Genomic DNA, 16,930 nt, shown 5'->3' on the forward strand with positions numbered 1-16,930 from the left:
TTGGATAATTCTGAGTATCAGGGATTTGAATTCCCTATCAGGTAGTTCCAGTGCCTTTTATTCTACTGGAAAGTCATCTGGTGTTTTATTTTGGACACTTACTGGAACCATCCTGTCCTGTTTTTGTAAATGTTTTGATATTGTCTGCTGTCTTCAGGGCATTCTGTAGTTATTTTTCTCATTTATTGATTGCAGATTTGTTTGTTTCTTCCTTTTTTTTGTTATTTGGCTATGTCTGAGCAGGCGGGCTGTGTGTTCTTTGTTGTTTGCTTGTCTGTGGGCACGATACTTTTTGCCTCTTTCTCCCATTGGCAGGGCCAGTTGCTCAGATATGGTACGGCAGGGCAGGTCTAGCTGAAGAGGAGTTGCTGGGATGGGTTGTTTGTGGTACTTACTACAGCCACGAGGGCGGGTCAGTAATCAGTGCAGGGCAGGTTCCGATAAGCCGTGCCTGGGCTGCTTGGTGGTGTGATGTTAAGCGCACAGAGCAGGTAGGCAGAATGGAGGGGGGAGATTGTGATGTGTGGAGCTAAGATGGGTATGGGAGAGAGGAGAGAGGAACAGGAACCAAAAACATACAAACAAAAAAGAGTGCTAGGGGAGCTTGCTGTTGGAGTGGAGAGATGAGAGACTATGAAATCGAGAAAAACAAAAAGGGGAAGAAGAAGAAAGAAAAGAAAAGAATGACTAAATAAAAATCAGAAAGAAAAAAGAACAGCCAAGCTCCCAGGGATCCCACTGGTGCAGCCACGAGGTCTGGGGAAGTTGTTCCCAGGTATTGAAGTGCAGCCTGGCTAGGAGGTGTAGAGGTAGTCAGTGCCAGGTATCCAGGGGACAGGAAGAGAGGGATGGTATAGAGAGACAAGAAACTGAATAATGAAGAAAGACAAAAAGGGAAAAAGAGGGAAAAGAAAACAACAAATTTTAAAAAAAAGAACAAGAACCCCCCCAAAAAAGAAACAGGAAAAAAGAAATGCCCTCAGGGATCACTCTGTGTGTCTGTGCAAGCTGAGGGGATAGGTCCCAAGCCGCGCAGCGCTGCCTGGCCAAAACGGGCTCCCAACTCAAGAAAAGAAAAAGAAAACAAACAAATAATTGAAAACAAACAAACAAAAAAGCCCCTGGATCCCACAGTGTGGCAGCATAGAGAAGGAAGAAGTTCCACACTCAAATGGAGCTCCACAGCCCCTCAGGAAGAAGCAAAGATGGCGGACAGAGCCAGATATTTGAGCAAAAGGAGGGGGAGGTGGTGAGAGGTAAGGAAGAAATCAAAAGAAGTGGAAAAAAGCAACACCAGCAGCCAACAAATGGCACTCAGTGAGTCAGCCAGTGCAGGTGGGTGGAATCCAAGCAGCCAGTGCTTCCCAGCCAGGAGACGGTGGCCGCGGGAAGCAGGGGAGTTCGAGTGGGGGTGAAGAAGGGTGGGGGGTGGGAAAGCATATATTGCCAGTTACCGGTTGTTCTGTCTCCTGCTGGAAGCTCCGTGAAGCTGTTTTCTCGTACCCCCTATTTGCTGGTCTCTGATACGAGTCCAAGATGGCGGATCTGTGCTACATTAGCTGATAGGGGACCTCTCCATGTATGTCTCCTTGCTCTCTGTTCTCTCTCAGTTTCTTACTCGATTTGGTGCTTGGCTGAGTTCTTTATCTCTTCATTTGATGTTTAAGCATTTCAGGATTGTTGTATTCTCTGTTTGGCTTAGTTTTTTGGATCTTTGCTGTGGAGGGACGGCGTGGTGCTTCTGCCTAGAGTGCCATGTTGCCAGAAGTAACCTGAGCACATACTTTTAAATAATGCATGAGTTAAAGAGGAAATCTCATGGGAAATTGCTAAATGAACCGGGTCCAGTTCTGGTTTCTACCAATATGCTGAACTAACTATAGCAGGAAAACACAATGAAATGGGAAATTTGTGGAAAACCCAGGGGTGGAAGGGGTGGTGCTGTTTCAAACTGGGAGGGTGATAGCTTTGGCTTGTGGCCAGCCATGTGTGGGTGTATAAACAAGAAACAGAGCAGGTGGAGTTGTGCTCTTATTTCTCCCTTACCATTGTCTTAGGACAAACAGTTCCTGCTCCACACCTGCAGTGACTCAGAGTTGACCCAGGTGTGCGTCCTCAGGAGTAAAATCAAGGCAGCACCAGTGCAAGTGAGAGGCTAAGAAAAACAAGGAGGCCAACCAACTTGGATATTCGCTTCTCTACCACTCTCCACTTCTCTCTTTCCAAACTCCCAGGGGACAGTTTCATTTCCTACTTTGGTGAAACCATGACTGTGCATCCCTATGAGAACTTGCCTCCTTGAGCACTAGGACCTTCAAATCTCCTGAACTCAGGGTTATGGGGATGGGAGTAGAATTTATTCAAGTGGGCTATTAGGTACAATTAGTAGAGGGAGCTACTTTAACCTTCACCACTGGTTCCCCAACCTATGCCTCTAGGCCAAGAGGGGAGAAGATAACATATACCGGTCACTGATTTAAAGCATATGCTCTTTAGAGCTAGGCAAAAAGGGTCCCTAACTTAAGTCCTGAGCTTCAGAGGCCTTGCTCTTTTCTCCTCTGGTGAAATCCCTGTGGGATGAGGAATCTGACGGTCAAGGAAATGCACCCACCTGGAGCCCACACACACCCCCAGGGTAGTCTCTGAGTCTGCACAGCCTCTACCTAGGTCTGGGCCACTGCCATCCGTGTGCTGTATTTTTACACAAATAATGCACGCATTATATGTTTTTGCCAACTGCACAACCCCCTTATGCATTATTTACCTGGGTGCTGTGCACATTATATATGTGTGCATTATTTACGTGGATGTGTTATTTGTGACACATACGGTACACATCCCTAGGCCCAAAGGGTAGCCAAGAGCCAGCTGTTTGCAGGGTACGTGGACGGAGCTTGGGATGTGAAGGTGTGGGTATCCATACAAGTTTAGGCAGGATGAATCCAGTGCTTGGAAAGGGATAGGGAGTGGGCCATAGGCTGCAGCCAGAGGCTGGCTTGCCTTGCACTACAGAGATGCGAAAACTCTAAATTTAAATCTAGGTTTCCAGGTCATTAGGAAGGTGTATTTGTTAAGGTAGGAGAGTAGAACATACTGCTTTTAACTGTTAACCGGAATTATAGCTTTAAAATATTTAGACATATGGTATGTCTGCTTCTACTGACATTCTTGCCTCAACCTTGCTAATGTTAGGGATGAGCCCATGTATTGTATGCTACACAGAGTCCAAAGGCACAGGGTGTTGTCACCCAGCTAGTGTGTAAATAAGCTCCTTCTAGGTTTCTGTACCAAAACTGTCTAGAGACAATTCTAGGGTAGGTCAAGGGAATGGGCAGTGTGAGGTGGGGCTTTTGCCTTTGATTCCACAACCTAAACTAAATAACTGCTGAATCTCTTATAGGGCAAATTCCTTATTTCCTGAGAAACCTTCTTACCACCATGGTGAGAATAGCACCCACAGAGTCTGGAAGGGAGAGAGATTTCATGATTTCCTATCCTGCTTACCCCAAGGCCTGTTCTCCCCTCCTGGAAGGAGGAGGATACTATTTGAGAGCATGCAGGATCTAGGTATGACAGCATCCATTTAATCCCAGGCCTGCCTTGCCCTATACTTAGTCTTCTCCCGCCTAGCCTACCTCCACTGCCTTGGCTCAGGAGAGGATTATCCAATAGGCAAGGTAAGCACAGTGGTTACCTTGCTTACCAGATCATTTGTAGTGAACAATTTCACATGAGTTTCACCAGATCTTTGTAATTTCACATGGGTTTCATCACATCTTAGCAAGTAAACACAAGTAAGCCTGGCTTACCTTGCTTACTGGGTCATCTACCTCTGTCAGGGATTGTAAATTTGAAAGAGGCTTTGATTCTGTAGGAAGGTGCTGTGGGGTTGGGAGGGAGACAGATGCCAGCCATATCTGGAAGCAGAATCTTTGATGTGGTGAAAATATGTGAAATTATTCACTATAAATGATCTGGTAGGCAAGGTAAGCAACATGCTTACCTTGCCTGTTGGATAATCTGCTCCTGGTTTTCTCTTATATGGTAGAAGGCTGTGGATGAAGACAAATGGCTTCCTATGAAAGAAAGTATAGTAGAAATCAAACTCAGACCTTCAGATTCTTGGTGAAATGCTCTAACCTATAGAGCAAATGACCTGACTCTCCTACCCTCCCCTTTATTCCTCCTCCCTGACCAGCATCTGGAGAACAGTGACTCGAGTCCCCTACCTCTTTTAGTTCTTTTTCTCAAGGACTCTAGCACTCCAGTCTTGGTCTTGTTGATGAAGAGAAAGTTATTATCCACCATCAAACATCTGATGGCGACTTGAGCTATGACCAGGTTCCTATCTGCAAATGAGATCTGCAGTAAACTGATAGGTGAGATAAGTCATGTTTACAAGACAAACCCATTCATAGTTAATTCTGACTTGTAGCGACCTTATAGGACAGAGTAGAACTGCCCCATAGGGTTTCCAAGGCTGTAAAACTTTATGGAAGCAGACTGCCATATCTTTCTCCTGCTGAGCAGCTGGTGGGTTCAAACTGCCAAACTTTTGGTTAGCAGCCAGGTGCTTAACCACTGTACCATCATTTACAGTAGGTAAATGATCCAAAAAATATTTTACCTGTTTTATCTTGGAACTCAAGGAACCCTGGTGGTACAAAGGTTAGGCACTTGTCAGCTAACCAAAAAGTTAGTGGTTAGAATCCGCCAGTGGCTTCATAGGAGAAAGACCTGGTGATCTGCTTCTGTAAAGATTACAGCCAAGAAAACCCTATGGAGCAGTTCTACTTTTTCACATGGGGTTGCTATGAGTCGGAATCAACTCCACGGCACCTAACAACAATAACAACATCTTGGAACTTAGACAATGTGATTCCTGAGGCTGAAGCATTTAGGGAGTTGGTAGGAAATTTTCAGGATCCTGGACTGTGATAGGTACATCACAAAGCCTTTTTAGTAAAGTCCTTTATGAAGCACCATAGAAAAATACACCCACTCTTGACTTATCAACATGGTTAGGCTCCAAAGACCAGGTCATTATATGAAAATCAGTGTTATGAAAAAATGGAGGATGACCGCATCACTACATAATTGCCAAATTACATCATTACACAACTGCGAAATTACACCACTGCATAAATGCCAAACCACTGAGAATCATGGCCTAGGCAAAGTTGACACATAACCTTAACCATCACAGCCAACATTACTCTCACCTTGCATCTCAGCATTCATTACTGCCAGACGTACATCATTAATGTGCAGAATAGTCATATATATTTTACTAATGTCAGATAACGAGATAGTCGATAAGTAGGAAACAGGTATACCAAGTTTAGGCTCAAACCAACTAATCCAAAAGAAAACAAAAAACAAACCTGTTGTTGTTGAGTAGAATTCCCTCTCATGCTGATCCCTTGTGTTACAGAATAGAACTGCTCCACAGAGTTTTCTTGGTTGTAATCTTTATGAAAGCAGATCACCAGGTCTTTCTCCTGTAGCACTGCTATGTGGGTTTGAACTGCCAACCTTCAGGTTAGTAGTTGAGCACAAACTGTTTGCAACACTTAGAGACCTTAATCTGAAAGAAGAGAGAATCAAATGTATATTTTTTATATACAGCCCTTCCTGCCTGAGGCTGTAATCCAAGATGGCTGACAATTTGATAATCTGAAGACTTTCAGGGTTGAAAACCCAAATTATCTTCCTTAAGATAAAATTAGTGTAAGAAAGTGAAAAGAAAGGGAACCACATAGGAGATTGTTTTGTTTCCTGTTGCTGCTATAACAAATTACCACAAACTTAGTGGTTTAGAACAACACAAATGTATTATAGCTCCAGAGGTCAAAAGTCCAAAATGGGTCTTGTACACTAATGTAGACTGCAGCATTAATCACTATAGCCAAAAGGTGGAAATAATCCAAGTGTCCATCAACAGGTGAATGGATAAAGAAAACGTCATATATACGATGGAATATTATTCTGTCATAAAGAGAAATGAAGTTCTGATACATTTTATGACATGGATGAACCTTATAAACATTATGCTGAGTGAAATAAGTCAGATACAAAAGGACACTGTCTTAGTCATCTAGTGTTGCTGTAACAGAAATACCGCAAGTGGATGATTGTAACGAACAGAAGTTTATTCTCTCACAGTCTAGTAGGCTAGAAGTCCAAATTCAGGACGTCAGCTCCAGGGGAAAGCTTTCTCTGTCGGGTCTGGAGGAAGGTCCTTGTCAACCATCTTCCCCAGGACTAGAACTTTCTCTGCGCAGGAACCCTAGGTCCAAAGGATGCGCTCTGCTCCTGGTGCTGCTTTCTTGGTGGTATGAGTTCCCCCTGTCTCTCTGCTCACTTTTCTCTTTTATATCTCAAAAGAGATTGGCTCAAGACACAATCCGATCTTGTAGATTGAGTCCCACCTCATTAACATAACTGCTGCCTATCCCACTTCATTATCATAGAGGTAGGATTTACAACACATAGGAAAATCACATCAGATGACAAAATGGTGGACAATCCAACAATGCTAGGAATCGTGGCCTAGCCAAATTGATACACATATTTTTGGAAGGCACAATTCAATCCATGACAGACACATATTTTATAATCCCACTTATACACAATATCTAAAATAGGCAAATGTATAGAGAGACAAAAGTTTATTAGGGGTTACCAGGGCCTAGGGTAGGGGGAAGAGGAAAAGATTACTTAAGGGGTACTGAGTTTCCATTTAGAGTGATAAAAATTTTGAAAATGGATCGTGGTGATGGTTGCACAACATGGTAAACGTCATTAATTCACTGAATTATACACTTAAAATGGTTAAAATGGAAAATAAAATGTTTAAAATTGCTGACTCTGATAATTTGAAAAATATTCCTAATGTTGTAGCATTGGTGAAGAACTTTTGACGAAAGATAAGATGAGCTTATAAAAGAACTGGCCAGCTTGCAAATAGAGTTGAGAGGAAATATAGGTGGTGCAGAAATTCCAGGACTTCGGAATTAAGACTGTTTCCTACCATATGAAAGTTGTGGCTATGAAAACACAGCCTCAGGACAAAGAATAAATCCATAATGCTGCTATTAATACATAGGCTGTATCAGTTACATTTTGCTATATAACAAATCATTCCGAAACTTAATGGCTTAAAGCAACAAGTATTTTTATTACTTCTCATGGTTCTATGGGTTGATTGAGCAGCTCTTCTGGTCCAGACTGGCTCGGCTGGGCTGGGGCTGGATGATCTAAGAGAGCCTCACTCACCTGTTTGGTAGTTGGCAGACTGAGTGGTCTAAGGAGACCTCAGCTGAAACTACTGGTCTGTGCTCCATGTTATCTCTCATCTTTCAGCAGGCTATCCTAGGTTTCTTTACATGTGGCAGAAGAACAGGAAGAGAAAATGAACATTTTTAGTCTCTGTTTTCATCACATGGCAAACAGCAAGTCACCTGGCTAAACCCAGATTAAAAGGGTGAGATGGGAGGACTTGCAAAGTCACAATGCAAAGGGACTAGCATACAGAATTGAAGGAATTTGTGGTTATTTTTGCAATCTACCACATGACTTTACAACAAAGACCAAAGCAAGGGTGTGGCTATCACACCCTTTTATTAATACCTCTGAAAGGATTAAGGTGGTGCTAGACAAAAGGTTTCCTAGAATGATTAAGTATGGTCCCACAGAAGCCCGATATGTCTGTTAGTAAGTTCTTGTTATTAAGTCTAGAGAGAAGTATGAGAGAATTTTGAGTATGGCCTTTGGCCCATGAAATTGTCTGAAACCAAATACAGAGAAAAGAATCAGTTTTGAGAGAGCTATTTTGGCAAAGTGCCCCAACCTAGAATGAAAGATCCCCACTTTCTACAAGTAAGAAGGAGACTAAGAAAAAGTTTCTCAGCCAACACAAAAGTCCTTTTCTTCAATTCCCATCTTCAAAGTCAGCTGAGTGTGGCAAATTTCTCATAAAATCTATTCTCACACCTCTTAGATATGATTTCTTGTGGTCAGCCCACATTTACACATCCAGAGTAGAGAGACATGGGTGAACAATCTGGGCTGTTCTGAGAACAATCTGGGATCCCAAAAAGACCCTGTTCTAGGAGTAAGGCCACACTCTAAAAATAAAGGCAAAACTGAAATAGACCCACCATAACAAAGCCTAAAATTAAACAACAAGATAGGGTTATCGATTAGTAATTTAATTGCCTGCTAGAACAAAATACGCTATTCTTTATGGGAAGATATAATAACCCAGATCCTCTACAACATATCACTCACAATGTCTAACATACAATTAAAAAATTACTAGACAGGCAAAGAAGCAGAAAAAAAAGTAGCCAATAATCTAGAGATAAAACGGTCAATAGAAGCAAAGTCTTCCTTTTATGGGTAGTTTCCTCAGGGAATTTCTACCTCTGTGATACACTAAAGATCACTGTTTACTCTGAGTTACCTAATTAACAACTCTAGGGTCGCTACAGGGTTGCTATGAGTAGGAATCAACTTTACAGCAATGAATGTTTCGGTTTATATCTAGATAACAATTCTTTGTCAATTTTTTATATTAAATTCTATCTTTTCAAATAACTGATATGGTTTCTGTCTTCTCACTGGACCAAGCAACAAGAAGAATAACAACAGAAATGAATTGAAACACATCAACTATGTTAATGTTCGTGAATCCATAATGATACTTTTTAATAATCTTTGGCTTTAGAGGATGCTTGGAAACCAACTTATTATTCTAAAAACTGGTAAATAAAGGTGAAAAATTCAAGCATTTATGTTGTCCTTTCTAAATGAACTGTTATTTGTGGTAACTAAATAACAGTTACCTAGTTCTCTAATGAAAAAACATTTCCATTAGAGAAGGATTCCAGTTAATAAATAAAAAAGGAATGATAGAATTAGATATCAAAATACTGCAATTCCTAATGAAATAATCTATGTACATGTTGCTCATGAGCACAGTTAAATGTTCTGGAATTCCCCTTTCTCACCATGTTATCCGTAATTGGTTATGATCCAGACGGTCGAATGCCTTTGCATAGTCAATAAAACACAGGTAAACATCTTTCTGGTATTCTCTGCTTTCAGCCAGGATCCATCTGACATCAGCAATGATGTCTTTTACGTGAATCCACAATCAACACCCATGGAAGTAGGAGTCAATAAATCAAAAGACACATAACACTGGCAAATCTGTTGCAATCGACCTCTTTAAAGTGTTGAAAAGCAAAGATGTCACCTTGAAGACTAAGGTGCGCCTGACTCAAGCCATAGTGTTTTCAGTTGCCTCATATGCACATGAAAGCTGGATGATGAATAAGGAAGACCGAAGAAGAATCAACACCTGTGAATTGTGGTGTTGGCAAAGAGTATTGAAGATACCACGGACTGCCAAAAGAACAAACATATCTGTCCTGGAAGAAGTACAACCAGGATGCTCCTTAGAAGAAAGAATAGGGAGACTACGTCTCACATACTTTGGACATGTTATCAGGAGGGATCAGTCCCTGGAGAAGGATATCGTGTGTCATGGATTGAATTGTGCCCCCCCAAAATATCTGTCAACTTGGCTAGGTCATGATTCCCAGTATTTTGTAATTGTGTACCATTTTGTAATCTGATGTGATTTCCTTATGTGTTGTAAATTCGATCACTATGATCTAATAAGATGGATTAGCAGCGGTTGTACTGATGAGGTATACAAGATTGGACAGTGTCTTAAGCCAATCTCTTTTGAGCTATAAAAGAGAAGAAGCGAGTAGAGACACATGGGAACCTCACACCACCAAGAAAGCAGTGCCGGGAGCAGAGTGTGTCCTTTGGACCTGAGGTTCCTGCACTGAGATTCTCCCAGACCGAGGGAGACTGATGCATCACAAGGACATTCCTCCAGAGCCAACAGAGAGAGGGGGCCTTCTCCTGGCACTGATGCACTGAATTTGGACTTGTAACCTACTGGACTGTGAGAGAATAAACTTCTCTTTGTTAAAAGCCATCCACTTGTGGTATCTCTGTTATAGCAACACTAGATGACTGAGACATCATGCTTGGTAAAGTAGATGGTCAGTGAAAAAGAGGAAGGCCCTCAACAAGATGGATTGACACAGTGGCTACAACAATGGGCTTAAGCATGACTATGATTGTGAGGATAGCACAGGACCAGGCAGTGTTTCATTCTGTTGCACATAGTGTTGCTACGAGTTGGAACTGACTCGACGGCACCTAACAACAACAACAATAAAATAATCTACACAGTGATTGTAAGTGGCTGCTAAAACTATCAGGTGAAAGCTAACAGAAAAGTTATAATTGCTGATAACACCTGAATCCACTGATCAATATTAACATCATAAAAAGCAAAACAAGTAGACACTACGTCATTGCTGATATGCATACTTAATACCACTTATAAAGAATTTTCACACACACAAAATTCAAACTTCAATCTAATCAAGCCACTAAATCTACTATCAATTTATAGGAAATACGAGACAGAAAGGAACATATGAAACAACAGGAGTGCCATCAGCAAAACCCAGAATGTGGGAAATTCTATATAAGTGACCTCATTTCTTCAACAAAAAAATTTCAAGAAAAAAAAAAAAGAAAGATGGAGGGAAAACACAAATTAATGCAGATTTCAGAAGCATATCAACAAAATGCAATGTATGGGCCTTATTAGATCCTGATTTGAACAAAACAATTGTCTTTTAAAAAGGTAAGAAAATAATCAATGAGATAATCAGAAAAATGTGAAGTATTGAATATTTGATGACGTTAAATAATTAATTGCTAATTTTTAAATAAAATAAGGCTATTATGATTATTTTAAGTCCTCATTTTTCAGAGTTACATACCTATAACTGGGGTTTGCTCAGAATAACCCAGTGGTGGAGATGGGGGTAGTGGGTAAGGGTATAGAAGAAACCAAATTTCTTATGAGCAGATAACTGCTGAAACTGGATGATGGGTATAATGGGTTCATTATATTCTTTTTTCTCATAAATATTTGACATTTGCCATCATAAAATGTTTTAAAAATACGATGATTTGGGGGGGAAAAAAAGGAATGAAGTAAAAGGGGAACTTGGTGACAGACAAAAATAAAACATTTGTTTTTCCAGAATAAGAAAAGATTTTAAAGAAATTTAAAATAACAGCATCGTATTAAAATCAATATTAGTCATGGGGTAGCCATGAGTTAGAGCCAACTCAAAGGCAACTAACCACAACAACAACAATGCCTAGTCATAAAACTACTGCTGCTTTCTATTAGGCTAGAAGGTGACTGAACCCTCTCGCTCCTTTTGAGAATAGTATATGAAATTACAAGGTTTCTTCTAGATTGTTTTTTCTACATATTGATCAGCTTTTTCACGAATGAAATACCTCATAATAAAAAAAAATTGGTATTAGTAACAGTTAAAAAATAAAAGTATCCCCGTAGAAAATCTCATCAGTGATGTAGAGGACTAACCTGAAAATTTCTCTGAAAATACTGAGGAAAAGACAGAGAGGAAGCAATAGGTGAAAAGATACCAGATACTGAGAATACACAATTGAATTGTGTCTATCAATAACTGGTGTATTCTTTTTAAATCTGTGGCCAGTGAGTAAGACCCACATTGGTTCAGCTATCAGACAGGCAAAATTTATTCTTCTATTAATGATCTTTTATTAGAAAGTGATTTAGGGCAGCATGATTCTATTTCTTACTCTTCTTCCCTCCCAGGTTTTCAGACCATAAAAAAGTTGCTTGGGAATTTTTATAACTCTTCACTCCTCAACTTTTACAAATCTCTTGATTTTTTCTGGTCTTGTATTATGTGGTAGACGTTTTTGGTGTGTTTAACCAGTCCTTATCTCTAGGAGGAAACCCTGGTGGCTTAGTGGTTAAGAGCTACAGCTGCTAACCAAAAGGTCAGCAGTTTGAATCCACCAGGTGCTCCTTGGAAACCCTATGGGGCAGTTCTACCCTGTCCTATAGGGTCTCTGTGGGTAGGAATAGACGACAGTGAGGGGTTTTGTTTTTTTTTTTTTTTTTTTTTTTGTCTCCGGGAGAGGGTGTGTCAGACTACAGAGGTGCCCCAGGCAGGCTGGTAACCTGACACTTCTTCACACTTCTATTTTTTAAATTTGGTTAAGTGTCTATGTGGTGGGGTTGGATGGATGCCCTCTACTTCAGAGACATCAGGAAGACCCTGGGAGGTGAGCAGCTAACTGGGACTATATTTTCCATTTATTCCAGAGATATTTTAGCTCTCCTTACGGAGATTCTAGCAGCCTGCTTTTCATTAGGATTTTGTTAGAGGTCCTGGTACCCAGTCCAGGAGACAAGCGAGAGTCCCATTAAACCTCAAGTCACAGCTGCTTCCCAGTCATTTCAGGTTCTTCATGCCAAGAAACCAGCAGGCAAGTAAAGGGCTCTTTATCCTTGCCAGTGTAATTGACCCTGAGCATGAGGAGGACGTCAGCACTTGTTTTCTTCATATTTTAGCATCTCTGATACCAGAATACCTGTTACAATCACTAGCATGTCTTTCTCGCATCATTATAAGCCCAGTGGTAGTTGGGATGTGACTGTTACCACCTACAGCCTCAAACTTAGTTATTTCTAGAGGCAGGACGAGATAAACACAAAACTTCAGTCCACAAATCGTTTTAGACCCATTTGACTCCTCTAATGGTTGTCTGAAAACCTTACATCTTCTTCTAAGATCCCTTGACTGTAACTGGGATTTCTTTTGAGGGTGATGAAAATGTTCTAAAATTATATCACAGTGGTAGATTCACAACTCTAATGTACAAAAGCCACTGAATTGTGCACTTTAAACGGCTAAATTTTATGGTATGTGAATTATATCTCAATAAAGCTGTTACAAAAAAAAAAAGAATGAAGGCATTTTTCTTTCATGGTGATACATCAAATAATGCTGCATTTAACAATCGATGGCATCTTAGCATTGATTAAATATGATAATTTATTTCTTAATTATCAAAGCAATCTTGAGACTTAAGTATTAATACCCCAACTTGTAAGTAAAAGAACAGCCATTTTCCATCCTGGACTTGAACTTAGCTCTGTGTTGTTGTTGTTAGGTGCCATCAAGTCGCTTCTGACTCAAAGTGACCCCATGTACAACAGAACAAAACACTGCCTGGTCCTGTGCCATCCTAACAATCATTGCTATTTGAGCCCATTATTGCAGCCACTGTGTCAATCCACCTTGTTGAGAGTCTTCCTCTTTTTCACTGACCTTCTACCTTACCAAGCATGATGTCCTTCTCCAGGGACTAGTCCCTTCTGATAACATGTCCAAAGCACATGAGACCAAGTCTCACCATCCTGGCTTCTAAGGAGCATTCTGGCTGTACATCTTCCCAGATAGATTTGTTCATTCTTCTGGCAGTCCACGGTATATTCAATATTCTTTCCCAAAACCATAATTCAAAGGTATCAGTCTTCAGTCTTCCTTATTCATTGCCCAACATTTGCATGCTCCACATTAGGCTAGTGCAAATACCACGGCTTGGGTCAGAGGCACCTTAGTCCTCAAGGTGACATCTTTGCTTTTTAACACTTGAAAGAAGTCTTTTGCAACAGATTTGACCAATACATCATTTGATTTCTTGACTGCTGCTTCCATGGGCATTGATTGTGGAGTCAAGTAAAATGAAATACTTGATAACTTCAATATTTTTTTGTTTACTATAATGTTGCTTATTGGTCCAGTTGTGAGGATTTTTTTTGTTTTCTTCATATTGAGGTGGAATCCATACTGCAGGTGAGAGTCCTTGATCTTCATCGGTAAGTGCTTCAAGTCCTCTTCACTTTTAGCAAGCAAAGTTATATCATCTGCATATCACAGGTTATTAATGAGTCTTCCTCCAATTCTGATGCCCTGTTCTTCTTTATGTAGTCCAGCTTCTTGGATTGTTTGCTCAGCATACAGATTGAATAAATACAGTGAAAGAATATAACCCTGATGTACACCCTTCCTGAATTTAAACTATGCAGCATCCCCTTGTTCTGTTCGAATGACTACCTCTTGGTCTATGTACAGGTTCCTCATGAGCACAATTAAGTGTTCTGAAATTCCCACTCTTTACAGTTTTACCCATAATTTGTTATGATCCACACAGTCAAATGCTTTTGCATAGTCAATAAAGCACAGACAAACATCTTTCTGGTAGTCTCTGTTTTCAGCCAAGATCCATCTGACATCAGCAATGATATCCCTCGTTCCATGTCCTCTTCCTGAATCCAGCTTGAATTTCTGGAAGTCCCCTGTTGATGTACTGCTGCAACTTCTTCTAAATGATCTTCAGGAAAATTTTACTTGCACGTGATATTAATGATATTGTTTGATAATTTCCACATTCTGTTGGATCACCCTTCTTTGGAATGGACACAAATACAACTGGTCAGGTTGCTGTCTTCCAAATTTCTTGGCATAGACGAATGAACACTTTCAGCGCTGTATTCTTTTGTTAAAACATCTCAATTTGTATTCCATCAATTCCTGGGGCCTTGTTTTTTGCCAATATCTTCAGTGCAGCTTGGACTTCTTCCTTCAGTACTATCGGTTCTTGATCATATGCTACCTCCTGAAATGATTGAATGTTGACCAATTCTTTTGGTCCAGTGACTCTGTGTATTCCTTCCATCTTCTTTTGATGCCTCCTGTGTCGTTCAGTATTTTGCCCATAGAAGCCTTCAATACTGCAACTTGAGGCTTGAATTTTTTCTGCAGTTCTTTCAGCTTGAGAAATGCTGAGCATGTTCTTCCCTTTTGGTTTTCTAACTCCAGGTCTTTGCACATGTCATGGTAATACTTTGTCTTCTCAAGCCGCCCTTTGAAGTCTTCTGTTCAGCTTTTTTACTTCATCATTTCTTCCATTTGCTTTAGCTACTCAACATTGCAGAGCAAGTCTGAGTCTCTTCTGACATCCATTTAGATCTTTTCTTTCTTTCCTGTCTTCTTAATGACCTCTTGCTTTCTTCATGTATGATATCCTTGATGTCATTCCACAACTCATCTGGTCTTCAGGCATTAGTGTTTAATGGGTCAAATCTATTCTTGAAATGTTCTCTAAATTCAGGTGGGATATACTCAAGGTTGTTCTTTGGCTCTCGTGGACTTGTTCTAATTTTCTTCAACTTCAGTTTGAACTTGCATATGAGCAATTGATGGTCTGTTCGCAATCAGCCCCTGGCCTTGGTCTGACTGGTGATATTGAGCTTTTCCATCATCTCTTTCCACAGATGTAGTCGATTTGATTCCTGTGTATTCCATCCGGCAAGGTCCATGTGTACAGTCACCACTTATGTTGTTGAAAAAAGATATTTGCAATGAAGAAGTCATTGGTCCTGCAAAATTCTATCATGTGATCTCCAGCATGGTTTCTATCACCAAAACTATATTTTCCAAATACTGATCCTTCTTGTTTCCAACTTTCTCATTCCAATTACCTGTAATTATCAATGCATCTTGATTGCATGTTTGATCAATTTCAGCCTGCAGAAGTTGGTAAAAGTCTCCAATGTCTTGATCTTTGGCCTTAGTGGTTGGTGCATAAATTTGAACAATAGTCGTATTAACTGGTCTAAGTCCTCTTAGTTCTCCTTCTACTTGTCCACAGTAAATGCCAAAGCTGGCTGGGGACCTTACTCTGCTATAGCCCAAATCTTTGAATTTTGTGACCTTCTCATGGCCTAATAGGGAGAGAGAATTTCCCTCATGGTCTTTGGGGACACTCTAGCATAGTAGCCAGATCCACACAGTCCTACAGTCTCAAACTTCAAATGTTTTTTTTCCTGCCCTTTAGCCTGAAGGGCATTTACCTTAGCTTATGTTCAGCCTTCAACTCTGGGGAGTTTGCTGCCCAGTAGTTGAATAGTTTTCTGGAGGCTATTCCCAGGACACGAGAGATTTAATTGTCCTGCATAGCCTGGTTGTGTCTCTTCATCGGGGTACTCATTTTTCCATTATAAATCCAGGCCAGTTACAGTTTCTTCTATTGTCATCCATGTGTGCCTATCAGATCATGGAAACTCCTCTTGGGAGGCCATTATTTTATTGTGAATGTAAAGATCCATTGCAACAAGCCCTGATAGGTCTTCACATGTTCTTCTTCCATGCTCATATCATTAGCCAAGGTGAGTGTGGCCAGGATGGCTTGGAGACAGGTGTCAGTCATTAAGTAACCAAGTGATTTCCACTTCCCATTCAGCACAACTGACAGGGTACCCTCATTGGCTAGAGGAAGAGCTAAACCTCTATAGTCTCATTGGGCCTTTGCCAAACCTATCTCTAATGTTCCTCCTTTCCCACTCATTGTAAGAGGGGACCTCAGTACATCTCTGTAAAATGACAGCCCTTGATTACCAGGAGTATTTTATCTGTGGTTATGGCCACTGGTTAGAGGAAAGCAGTTTTGCTTTTCTGAGGCACAGAAGGGCATGGTATGCTTTCTTAGCTTTATGGGGGCCTCCCTCCTTTGGCTCTACCTCTAACTACCAACACAAACCATTGGGGTGTCAAAGAAAATGATCAGGGACCCCTTGTGCCCCTTGTCACCAAACACTTCTGTAACCAGGTGCACAGCTGTCCACCAGGGTCCTGTTCCATACTTGGATAGACTGCCTATGGGATCTTGCTTATCTTTTTCCAAAAGGACATTGTGACCTTATCAACCTCCAGGAGGAGGGGTTAAAAATCCAATGTAGTCAATCTGTCAGGAGCAATTGGGGCCAAAGTCCCATGTTGTGTGGCCTCTTTTACAGCAAGACCAAATGGGCCAACCTTTGCCACCTTCTGCAAGCAGTACAAGTTTTGTGTCAGGAACATAGAGTTTCTTACTTTGTAAAAGGCAGCCCTTTTTCCTTGGCTGCCAGAGAAATTCA

This window comes from Trichechus manatus, unplaced genomic scaffold, assembly GCF_000243295.1.
Source record: "Trichechus manatus latirostris isolate Lorelei unplaced genomic scaffold, TriManLat1.0 scaffold00054, whole genome shotgun sequence".
NCBI lineage: Eukaryota > Metazoa > Chordata > Mammalia > Sirenia > Trichechidae > Trichechus > Trichechus manatus.